The following is a 13,606-nucleotide window of genomic DNA, read 5'->3' as shown; positions in this document are numbered from 1 at the left end:
AGTTTGTGGAAAATGTATTACTAAGTAGCTTTATAATTAAACTAAGTGCAAAAGTAAATTCAAAGATTTGGTTGTTTGGTTTTGATTAACAAAAATAACTAAACCACTAAACGAGTTTTAAACAATATAAGAAACAATACTCTCTCCCGATTTCAGGTTTTCAATATTGATAAAGTTAACGTTTACTTTTGGGATGAACTACATAAACATAGTTCGTCAAAATGTGTTAAAAGAGGACTAAGTAATTGGATTATAAAAACGCAAGGTTGTCACTCAATAATCAGTTTTATATAGTTAACCCTAATTCTCTTTTAATAAATCTCGATTGCCTATGGCACCAAGAACTGATAATCAAGAACACGGATTTACACTATACTAACAATTACTAATCAAACTCATAATCACCATAGCAATCTAATCATAGGATCAAAAGACTATCCCACAAATAACATAAACGAATAACAAGTAATCAATTGAAAACCTTACAATTCGGGAGAGAACACAAAGAGTACTAGTCACACATAGTTTGATTTATCATCACATCAATTAGGTTAATCGTACGAATCACAAACCCAAAATAATGATTACAATCACCAAAGTCTTGTTCTTGCACTCAAAAATCCGTCCGTAGGTTGTTTAGAATGAAAAGATAATGAAAAGACAGCCCAAAAACTCATAAAATATGTAGAAAAATTAGCAGTTACGACTCTGAACCGTGGCCCACGGTTCACACCGTGGGTCACGGTGATTTCTGAAAAAACTGGACATGGCCCACGGTTCAACCGTGGGTCACGGTGATCCTCACGGTGGCACAAAGGTCCACGGTACGGTGGCCTCTGTGTTCTTTGGTCAAATTGGACCGTGGCCCACGGTTCCAACCGTGGACCACGGTGGACTTCAGCCACAAAACTCATTTTCTTTACTTGTTTGATCTTCTTAACTCGTCGGTTCCATAGGTTTCTTTTTTATTCATCATAATGAGCACCGAAACCTCCTTTAAACCTGCAATTCACCAATAACACCGTAGTTATCTAATTCCACAATATAGACTAATTTAAAACATGATTATTACGGCTTTAACTCACTTAAGAGTTGTCCCATGGACCACCCGTCACATTTCCACACTTAAACGTTGCTTACCCCCAAGCAACATCTCAACACACACTTTCTATTTCATTCAACTTGTATCCACCAATCTTACCACAATTCCGATTCAGTTAAGGTCCCAAGTCATACCTTATCCCTTATTTTTATCGGGTGCACTAGTTCACTTGATGTTCCATTTAAACTGAAGATTTCTAACCAAACCTAACATGCTTTCGGTTTTTACCTATACATAACACACATTTACACATTAACTTTTCCTTGGTGATCATCCATACATTTCATATTTAATCAATTCTCCTCGCATACGCTTGTACAATCATCAAATCTCCACCTACGTAAATGCATTTGACATGAATACAAATCAAGATGGTCTTAAAACGGGTTGTAATGGGGCCAAGTGTAAGGGTATGGAAGAGAATATTTAAAGTAGCTCAAGCGACCCGATCCGACTTATTACAAACAAACTAAGAAAACAATGAAATAAACAACTATAAACATCACTAACTTCTCTTTTTCTTTTCCCTTTTTTTGATCAAATAATACCTTGAACTATGCATACATAAACATTGCAACTCTAATACAAACTATTTTTTTTCAAACTAAAATAATACTTGAACATTACATACCAGCATGATAAACATAATGCTTCACATATCTAACTGATAAATACTAAAACAATTACATAGAAACCTATTAAGTCGGATCGTTTCGCAGTATAACCCCGGGGTTGATCAAATAAAAGAATAGGCCCAATAAAGTTTTCTAAAGGAACCACCCCCCTGCCCCTTACATAACCATCCTCATATGTATAATGTATGAGGTCCCAACCCCCCAAAACCCACACTCTCGCTCATCCAGACGAGGCTTAACCTAAGTGCCTCTATCACTTTTGCACTCATGCCAGGCTAAGATCTCGAAATACACTAATTGTACAAGTTCTATCGGAGAATATCAACCGTCTCACTAACCAATACTTTCTTAATTCTCAGGTGTAAACGAATATATTATGCAAGTTATTACACCAAAAGCATGCTAACCTTGGTTAGAAAACTACATAATCTATTTTTTTTAAAACAACTAGGCACGTGTTATTTAGGGAATTGTGACCATGAAAAGGGACCAAAACTTCACCCCGCCATCTTACCACTTTCCGATTTCATTAAACACACAAAAAAAAATTCTTTAAGTTTTTCTAATTTTTTTTAATTTATTCTTTGATTTGATTTTTTTTTACAAAATTTTTCAAAACAAACGAAGATTTCCTCATCCTCACACTGGATACATTGTCCCCAATGTACGGTTTTGAGAAAAAATTGAAACAAACTACTAAGTAAAACACAATCTTCTTTTCAACACCAATCATAATACTTAATCATAAGTATTACATCCACCACCCTTCCACCCAAAAACACATAAAGACACAAAAAAAAACAAATAATAACTATACAGTAATATACAGAACAGTGTTCACCTGGCATCACGCGGCTCGATCAGTTGTAAGACGGGTGGGCCGGCCCGAAAATAGATGTCATGAAGTCTGAAAACTGGCTGAAATTAAATGCCCCGTCGCCGCCGCTGCTTCCTTCTCCTTGTGGTGGTGGTGGTGCCATTGACTTCATTGCGCTCACCCACATTGAATGATGGAGTGGTGGTTCGGGATATCGTACCGAACCGTCATACGGAGGTAGAGTCGTGTAATCTACCATTTGTGGATCCGACACGACAGGATCACCTGCATGCCATTGATCATGCATCCTCCGATTATGATCATCCAAGTATCTCATGTTTATCTCAAGTTCTCGCCCATAAGCATTGGCACGGTTCCACATCTCCAACCTGTCGTGCCTTTCTTTTTCGGCCCGTTCAGCATAGGCCCCCATGAAGGTTTGATGGTCAAATAATGCGCGTGACTCATCCGACCAATTCTCATACGTGGAAGGCCTATGCCTCTCCACCACCTCATTCATGGACCCCATATGGGCCCAATTATTACCATAGGAGTTATAACCATATGAATAATCCCAACCCCCGTGTTGGGAACTGCTACCACCGCCCACATCCATGTAATCGGGCTCACCTAACTCTTCCACCTGTTCTCTCTCCTCATCCCCCTCCACTACAACATCCTCTCTTACTACACTCCATCTCACCTTATCACTCACAAGCACGTGATGCCTATCGGTTCATGTGTAATTCCAACCTGGCAAATCCGACAACTTAAACTCCTTGAACACCTTGGTTATTCCCACCGACTCATCAGTTATCACACCATGATTCTTTAGCAATGCTGTGATCAGTCGACGATGCGGAATTAACTTCTGCTTGTTACTTTCTTGTAACACCCCGGCTAAAGCGGAAACGCCTGAGTGTGACGTACAGATTGCCCAAAACACATGTGACACTATTAAGTGACAATATTATCATTAATTAATTTAAGCATCAAGTACACAATTTTGCAACAAGAAATACAAGAACAATTAACATTTGTCCACTTATTAATATAACCTAAGTTCTAGTGTCTTCGTCATGGCAGCATACTCTACATAAGGTACCTGTAGCATATATATAAAATAAAGGTCAACTATATGAATAGTTGGTGAGTTCACACAAGTTTTGATATAAATACATAAAAATCTAAAATTCCATGAACAAGAGTAAATGAGCAAGTAAGGTCCTTTCCAGTTGGGATTGTGCACCAACGTACTCGGATAATAGTGAAAGTAAGTGTCTTTTCTGTTGGTAACAACCAACATACTCGGATCGGGGGGTCCCTATTCCACTCATAACATCGAGGTCCTGAGTGCATAGGGGGGCGTATGATCATACTTAATGAGGAAACCATGAGCACGTAATCTTTGAGCAAGTAAGCAAATAAACACACAAGTCCATGTAACGAATTGTAGTTTGTAAATAATAAGAAAACAAAATTGTAATGTTGATAGAATATATATGCTACCCCCAAAATGTGTAAAAGCGTTAAAAAGGGGGTGTGAGAAACTCATTTTTGCAATTGGATGATAACTTGATATAATAACCGAAAGCGTGTTTAAGGAAATAAATGATCGAACCTCATAAACTATAATTAAAAAGGAAATACAAAATTTAAAGACTAACTATCGGGATTATAAAAGTTAATTAATATTAGTTTTAGGAATTATGTGTTATTTAAATATCTATTTCATTAACTTATGGCAAATGGGGACTTGAGAATTTTTAATTAGTATAACAACATTGAATAAAGTTTATAAAAGTCATTTGATGTTTATTAGTTTAAAAATGAGTTGTAGATACATAATTATAACTTATTAATATAATATTAAATAACAATATTAATAATAATTTATGATTAAACGTTTTTTTTTCAAGTAACATAATTAATTAATTTACTAATTAATTAACTTAAATGTTTTGCATGAATTCTTTTAAAGAAATTATAAATATTAGTTTATGTTGAAATAAAATAAACAATAATTAATTAACTCAATTATTAATTTAATGATATGAAGTATGTTATATCTATTGTGAAATATTTTAAATAAAAGAAATTTTTATCTTATTTAAAAGAAAGTTTATAAGTTTATGATGATCAACAAATCATAAGATTTAGATAAATATATATATTCATGCTTGTTCTTGCATAATAACTAGGTTTGATCCAAGATTAAGAAAAATCATAGTGTTTATCTTGGATATCCATGATCATATTGATTCATAAAACCAAAATATAAAGTTTTTATGATAAAAGTAACATGATTATGAAGAACAACTTATAAACAAGTATGAACATTCAAGATAAATATCAAAACAATAGCTATAAGATGAATGAAATGGTAAAAACTTACTTGTTAGTGCTCTTAAGCTTAAGAAAACAATGTATTGAGGTATGAAAATAATGGAAGATTTGTCCTTCTTATATAGTGAAAATATAGAGTTGTTATGTCTTATGGAATTAAAGAAATTAAATCATGTTTAATATAATTAAAACACAAATTAAAAATAGTTTAATGGGTCATTTAAAAGGTTTAACTATTTTAATAAACTTTGTGTAATTAAAATATATATTAATTTTTTTTTATTAGTTAAGTAACATAATATGAAAAGATGATAATAATAATAATAAAAGTAGTAGTAGTAGTAGTAGTAGTAGTAGTAGTTAAATAATAATTCTAGTAAATTGCATGGGACATGTACATAAATATTTGATCTTGATTATGAATGTTTTAAATTTGTATGTAAAGTAACAAGGGTGGTGAAAAATATAATTGCATAAAAATGATCACATAAAATACATTACCGAAAATTGAGATTAATTTATAATATTATAACAATATATAAATTTAAATAGAAACAAAACCGAAAATTTAAAACGGGTCGGGTTTTCAGGTTTAAAAATTAACGAATGTTACAGGACATACAACTTTTAGAAATTTCGTCCGGAATTAGAATAAAAATAAAAAAAATTAAAAGAGAACAACTAATAAATGGAGTTGTTGGAAATTTTTGCAATTTTATACATGCACAATTAAAATAAAATAACGTAGATCTTTGAATGACCCGAAAGAACGCTACAAATAGGAAATATGAAAAGGACACTTATATATATGATGTACCAGCGGCGTATCCACCATGCCCTTATCATATTGTATTTGCCCCGTTCTCCAAAAATCATTCCAAGTTCCGAGTTATTTCACACAACCGTACTTATTATATTTTCCATGCGAGGACTTTGATAATTACATGTCGACCCGTAATTACCTCTATCGTCGGATGGTCCATATAACTTTGTTTATTGTGTGGTTTTAAGACATAGACCTTAGATAAAGAAAAAAAAAATATTCTCATATAGAACTTCAAAAAAATAATGAATTAAAAAGGGTAAAAACATAACAAAACACATTAATAGACCGTTCAGGCCAAGGACAACATTAAAACACTAAGTCAAGTAAATAGAATCATTGTGTATAAACCAAGTGAACGATGTTGAAAATGAAATAAACGAGGTAATGAAATTAAAGAACGAAACATTTAGAATTATAACCATCGTAACATGTAATTGAAATACTGGGATCGAGAATAATGTGGTAGGTAAACATAGCATTTAACCAACGAAATATGAACATGTAAATTTGATAACGTATTGGGTTCGAGAATAGATTAGATAAACGAAACTGTTATATATCAAAATATCAAAAAGTTTAACGAATGTAAATCTCTGAATAATATTCAACGTAACTAGCGGAAACATTGAGATGAATAAACAATTACATCTTACGAACATGTAAATTTATAATAAACTAAAATGGGTGAACGAAATTTTAATATCAAAATCACATAGGTTTATAAAAAGAAAATTTCCAATAATAACCTTGAGTTTATCAAAGTAAACAATTGAATTTTCATTTTTTTTAAAGCAAAATAACGCATTTGTCTCAGATTGATGAAATCACGAACAAACAAATGGTTCAAATAAAACATTGCGTGGAAGAGAAGTAAACGAATAATCCAAAACAATTTTTGTAATAAATAACATAACATAAACTCAGCATGTACATGGGACACAATTCCGGTTCAAAATAAACGAAATTATTAAGAGAGAGTCGGTCACAAATATTCAAATGTAAAAATATCATGAAAACACGGTTTCTATTAGGTAGCTATGTACACATAAATGTTCATAGTCTCAATTTTCACTTAACGGGTATTTTTAAGAAAAAATTGGGTTATAGACCACGAGATTTGAAATAACAACATAACCCAATTTAGCAAAGCGAATAAGTATGATGTACGAATTTACGTTTCGTAAAACTACAAACGAATATGGATCCAAAATCAACGGACAATCAAAATAAACTACGTAAACAATATTCTAAAGAAGTGGATGTAAAATTCACTTTGGGTAAGTTCGAAACATATGTGAAAGAGAAAAATAAAGAAAAGTAAATGTAGCTTGCGACGCTTGTCTTCTCGAATATAGGTTTGTTTGTGGCATGAAGGTTGTCGTGGAAGGTGGTGCCATGATTTCATAGCCGAAACTCATTGGCGTTAACGAAGGGGAAAGAAGGGAAGGGATATATCACATCGGTTGTAAATCGTGGTGTTTTTATATCTCATGGTGAAATAAGATTATTCTATTTTAGTTAGGCAATACGTTTTTAACTAGCGCTAAAACTTGAGAATTTTATGAAATCCTTAACGTAAAAATAAATGTTTTCTTTTGGCCAGCGGCCTAGGAAAGAGATTGTCAAATAACCTGACTTGTTGAATGAAACATAGCCTAAAAATGGCTTAAGATTTGTTTGAAATAAAAAAGTTTACTTTAAATACAGTTTGAAATAATAATTACATTATTATTAGTGGTGACGGTAATACTAGTAATAAAAAAATAGCTTCAAAAGGGCTCAAAACTTTTTTGAAGCAAATATTTTACTTTAAATATTATTATATTAATAGTAGTAACAATGATACTAGTAATAATAATACTACTAATAATAATAATAAAAATATTAACAATAATAATAATAAAGATTTTAATAATAATATTGATAATTACCGTAATAATAATAATGATGGTGACGGTGATGCTACTAATAAAAATAGTAGTAGTAATATTATGGTAATATTAATAACATTAATAATAATAATAATAGAGGTAATAAATTTTTTACAAAGAAAATCCATTTGACTGAAGATTAAAATAACTAAGGATTTGGGATTAGGCGCAAGGTGTTAGTAAAAGAAATAAAATGTAGAAAAGTATGCAAAAGAAAATATAGACGTGTTTGATGAGTTTTGTAAAAAATCTAAGTATTGAAACTCCGAAAAATCGTATAAGGTCGACAAATGATGCAGGGTTAGGATATTGCATGGCGAGTGTGCTAAGGTCACCACAATGTTAGTAGGCTTGAAGCATGAGGTTAAACATGTGATTGAGACAAATGGTTAGGTACATGTCTTGTAGATGGGTGAGTGGTGTTGAGTTTGGGTAGGTTTTAGCAATAAGTGGTAATTGAATATATCACAAATTGAAGTATATCAACGTTTCAAGGAAGTAAAGCGGTGGATTTACACATACTGTACAAAGGGTGTGTTTCAGTGCGAGGCTTTTCGGTTGTGTTTAGCTTGCGTTTCCAAGAATGGTGTTGGTTTGAATATGAATTTACTATAGAGATGAAGGTGGGTATGGTTAATCGTGGGGTGATTGGGATCGCAGAGGCCATTTGCTTGATAACTCGGATTGTCATTTTGTGGGTTGAGCGCGACAACTAGGAAAACGAGAAGGCATGATACGAAACATGAAGAATGCACGTGACTTGGAATGTAAGTATGAAAATATGACAAACTGAAAATTTTTCTTACTTTTTCAGACACTCATCACGACTTGACTCAAATTTTCGGGACGAAAATTCTTTAACATGGGAATGATGTGACAATCGTCAATTTCAGGTTAACTCCGTTAACTCAACTCCGTCAATTCAAACTTAAAGATCACTGAATCTATAACGCACACCTCATTACATTTAAACTAGGGTTTAAATGACGCTTAACACTTACTACATGTGTAGTCTTTCGGGAATTGCACCGAAACGCAAACGAGTTGACGCAAACGATTGGTGAATAAACGAAAAACGTCAAAACAATAATTATGTGATAATTATGTGTTAGACTTATGTGTTATGTGATAACATTGTTATAAACGTTAATTCAATGTGCTAGAACTAGTTAATTAAGCTAGAAAAGTAACATTTGGAAGTTGAGGGACTAAAGTGTAACATGTTATTATTATTAATAACAATAAACCCTAACTCTCTCTTCTCCCTTTCACTCTACCCGACGGCAGCCCTCCCCCTCCCCTCTCTCGCGATCGGCAGCCTCACACACACACATATACACAAGATCTTTCAAGTTTGATCGAAGATTAAGGTGCTAGGAAGGTATAAACAACTATCCTATGCATTCTTCTTGCTTAATTTCGATTTTTAATGGGTTAATTCTGAACCCTAGGTTCCGAAAATTTTCATATATGGTGTTCATATGATTTGTTTGATTAGATGATGTATTGATTGTGATTTGATAACTAGAATTGATGTTATCACATGTTAATTGTTTGTGTCTTTGATTTGAGTTCAAGCAAAAACCCTAATCATGTATGTAATGTGTAATTGATGTGCATGGATAGTGATTATGGAGTCTAGAGTGTTATATGAACGGATTATAGTCTATAGATGGTTAATATGTTGAGTTTTGTTGCAAACAGTTTCTGGACAGATTGTGTTGTTGATGTTCAATTGACTGTAACGGGGTGTAAATGTGAAAATTGGTTGAGATTATTGATACTACAGTAAACTAGGTTGAGTCTAGTTTCTAAAGAATATAAATTTGCAATTTTTGAACATCTAAAAGTTAACTTTTATGATTTTACAAAAACGTTGTGCAAAGCTGAGTTGTTAGACCTGCTGTTAGGTTGTTTTGTAAATATTATATCTCATGAACTACAAGGCCAAATGGGTTGGTTCCACTTCTGAAAGTTAACTTGTTGAGTTAAGAACCAAACCCAATTGGTCTTGCATTTGTTGGATTTTTCATTTAACGGGAACTTCAAATAACATTCTGTTGCGCATGAATTTGACTGTTATGAGCTTGCTGTAATGTTTTGATCATTATGAGAAATCTATGTGGAATAAAAATAAAATAAATAAGTTCTGGAAACCTAATAAATGCATGCTTTTGTGATTATTTTTGGTAAATTAATTGAGATGCTATGATCGGTGGAATAGTACAATCTTTCAAGTAGAATTTCTGTCTCGGTGAAACTAGCTGCTGAATTTTGTGAAAATGCATGAAACATGATAATTGCTAGTTAATTGTTATGATTTGACCAAATTTCCCCTGTGGGGAATACTTGCTATATAATTGTTATGTTTTGACCAAATTGCCCCTGCGGGGAATACTTGCTAAATAGTTGTCGTGTTTTGACCAAATTGCCCTTGCGGGGAATAATTGCTAGTTAATTGTTATGTGTGACCAAATTGCCCTTACGGGGAGTAATTGCTAGTGATGTACATTATTAATACATGACACGTAAATAATTGCTCACACATGTAATGTATCACGAATGTACCTGTTAAAGTCACACACGATTCACAAACGAAACACGAAACACATTGTGTGCATAGGTATTATGTGCCGAGTCTAGAGACTCGATAATAGTTCCGACACTTAGAAAAATCTCTTTGTTGTTATAGAACGCTAGAGAGAGTTTTTCTGTGACGCGCATCCTTTGATGATTTATTTTGGGAATTCTTCGCAAACAGTGAGTTCACTTACCCCTCTAAACTATTTTCAAACGCTTTTCACTTGGGGGAGATAACATACTCCGATAAACGCATTTAAGATTTTGTTAATATAAATTATATAGACTAAGTGGCAAACGCAATAACTAAAGTCCTTCATTCACATCGAACCGTTTAATATTGGATAATAGTGAGTCATTGTTGAGTAGTACTACTGGGTTTGACAAACCCCACCCAACGCTAAACTCGACTGGAGGTCGAGTGGGTGTAATCTTGGCTAAACACATACCATGGTCGGGATAGACCTGGTGGCAAGGCAAATGATAAATAGTCAGCTTCGGTGTCGAACACTTAGTAATACTTGTTTTATAGGCTAGCTACCTATAGATATATAATTGATTTAACACTATCTGGTAACGCAAAACGCTGAACGCAAAACGCAAAACGCTGAACGCAAAACGCTAAACCCAAAACGCTGAACGCAAAACGCTAAATGCTTTATTTTATACAAACTTGTGAACTCACCAACCCCGTGTTGACACTTTTAGTATGTTATTCTCAGGTAGCCGAGGCGGGCGCCCGGTTTAGGATCATGCATTGCTTGAAACACTTTTAATTATGCAAACTTATTTTAAACTGTTATCATTGGGTTTTTAAGTCGTCCTGCGTGACGCAACATTGGTTTCTATGGTTTTACGCTTCCGCACTTATTTTCATTTAAACGTTTTTATGGTTAGATTATAACTAATGATTCCGATCCTGTTTGTTCACACCCTCTGACGGTAAAACTTCGTTAGTGTATTTTGAGGGTGTGACAGATTGGTATCAGAGCCATTGGTTATAGCGAACTAGAAGCTGCATGCATACTAGACTATAACCGCGACGACCCATTAGTTATAATGATACGCACTGCATATGTTTGTGTAGTCTTTGTAATCTTATCTCTTTACCTCTTTCATTCATACGCGCGCATACACGGCTTACCTGTAGGGATGTCGACGCCACCCTCATCATCATCTGATCAGATGACTCATGCTCATGGGAAGGAGCCGCAGCTACCTACCTCATCGCCACCCCGAGTAGTCCCGGAACTCGAAGCTCCCGCACCGAAGAGGTATCTCTTATCCGGAGGCATGTACGAAAATGAAGTTAGCTGGGATTGGTACCCTAATATGATCAGACGTATGATCTATCGTGAACAAGTTCCCCCATTACCACCCCCGAACCATCCTGCTTACCCCAACACCCTACCACCCATAACCGAACCTGTAGAGCGAGTTCTCGCAGCTGTTGTTTCATGCTTGGAGCGTGACGTGGGTTACATGCGCTATACGAGAGCGAACGTTTCCGGACTGTTAAAAGACGGAACCGAGACTAAGGAGGAAATTGCCAGCATGGCAGCGACCATGAAGGAAATGCAGGAGGCTAGTGATCAACAGATGAAGATTATGAGAAAGATGCAAGCCGAAATAATAGACTTGCAAGAGCAACTCCAAGTAGCAAGGACCCGAACCGAGATAGCTCTAGAGCGTTGCGATGTCTTACAAATGCAGATTGCTCAGAACGCAGCCGAACCTGAGGCAGAGCCTGAGGCCGAGCCTGAGGCAGAGTTTGAAGAGGAACCTGAAGAAGATCCCGAAGAGGAACCTGAGGAGGATCCCGAGGAGGAACCCGAAGAGAAACCGGAGGAAGAACCGGCTGAGCCGGAGGCACACTCAGAGGTGTCCTCAGACGATGACATCTGAGAATGATAACACCTAGATGTCTGGAAGAAACGCTGGACACGGTCGCGGTAACATCAACTTAACCGCAACAGAACTCCAAACCCTGTTGAATGACCATGCGGCGGCAGCTGTAGCCGCACATGTTCAGAATCAAGCTGGAGGTCCAACTGGAACGTGTACTTTCAAGAATTACCTTGACTGCAAGCCCAGTACGTTTAAGGGCACTGAGGGAGCTATAGGCTTCTTGCGTTGGGCTGAGAAGGCCGAATCAGCGTTTGAGATGTGTAATTGTCCCCCTGCCAGTAGGGTCAAATTTGCTGCTGGAACACTCAAAGATTCTGCCCTCACTTGGTGGAATTCAAACGTACAGATTCTTGGATTGGAACTAGCTAACGCGATGAACTGGGAGGAGTTCAAAAACATGATGCGAGAGGAGTACTGTCCGAGAGAATAGATTGCAAAGTTGGAGTCAGAGTTTTGGTCATTGAATATGGTGTGTTCAGAAATCGAAGCCTACACTACCCGTTCTCACGAGTTGGCCGTGATGTGTCCATGGATGGTAGACCCGCCAAGTAAGAGGATTGAAATGTATATTGATGGGTTAGCACCGCAAATTCAGGGCATGGTGACGTCTTCCAGACCAGCCACGATTCAACAAGCAATCCGGTTAGCTCACAAACTAACGGATCAAGCAGTGACCCAAGGTGCGCTACCACCTAGGGGTTCAACCACTAAGACCCGTGACAACCCGAACACTGACAACAGCAACAACAACCCGAGCAGCGGAAAGAGAAAGTTTGACAATACCAGATCCTCATCCTCGAACCCCCCACAGCAACAACACTACCGCAAGCCCGAATTCACCCGGAGCTTCAACAATCAGGGTCACAACAACAATAGTAACAGTGGCGGGCAGGGTTCGAGCGGATATGCGGGGAAATATCCGAAGTGCAGCAGGTGCAACTATCATCATGCTGGCCCGTGTGACCGTGTCAAGTGTCAGAGATGCGGAAAGATGGGTCACCAGGCAAAGGAATGTAGAGGAGACCTTGCGGCAAAGGGTGCTCCTAAACCACCCATGACAACCAAGGGATGTTTTGAGTGTGGACAAGAGGGACATTTTAAGAAAGACTGCCCCAAGCTGAACGACAACAATGGAGGTAATGGAAGTGGCAGTGGTGGTGGAAACAATGGTAAAGGAAGAGCTTTTGTTATTGGGTTGGGTCAAGCCCGTAATGATCCGTACGTGGTGACTGGTAAGTTCCCTGTGAACGATTGTTTTGCATCTGTATTGTTTGACACTGGAGCTGATAGGAGTTTTGTGTCGAAAGCCTTTAGTCAACTCTTAGACCTAACTCCAACCCGTTAGACGCTAAGTTTCCTGTTGAATTAGCTGATGGTAAGACTATAGTAACGACTCATGTACTTGCGGGATGTAAGTTAAAACTGGCAGGTCATGTCTTTGATATCGACCTTATTCCTTTT

The sequence above is a fragment of the Bidens hawaiensis genome, unplaced genomic scaffold (assembly GCF_021521415.1).
Source record: "Bidens hawaiensis isolate Kalapana, Puna unplaced genomic scaffold, B.hawaiensis_p1.1 tig00017771_1, whole genome shotgun sequence".
NCBI classification, from domain to species: Eukaryota; Viridiplantae; Streptophyta; class Magnoliopsida; order Asterales; family Asteraceae; genus Bidens; species Bidens hawaiensis.
The sequence above is the reverse complement of the archived record's forward strand: the minus strand, read 5'-3'. Positions refer to the sequence as shown.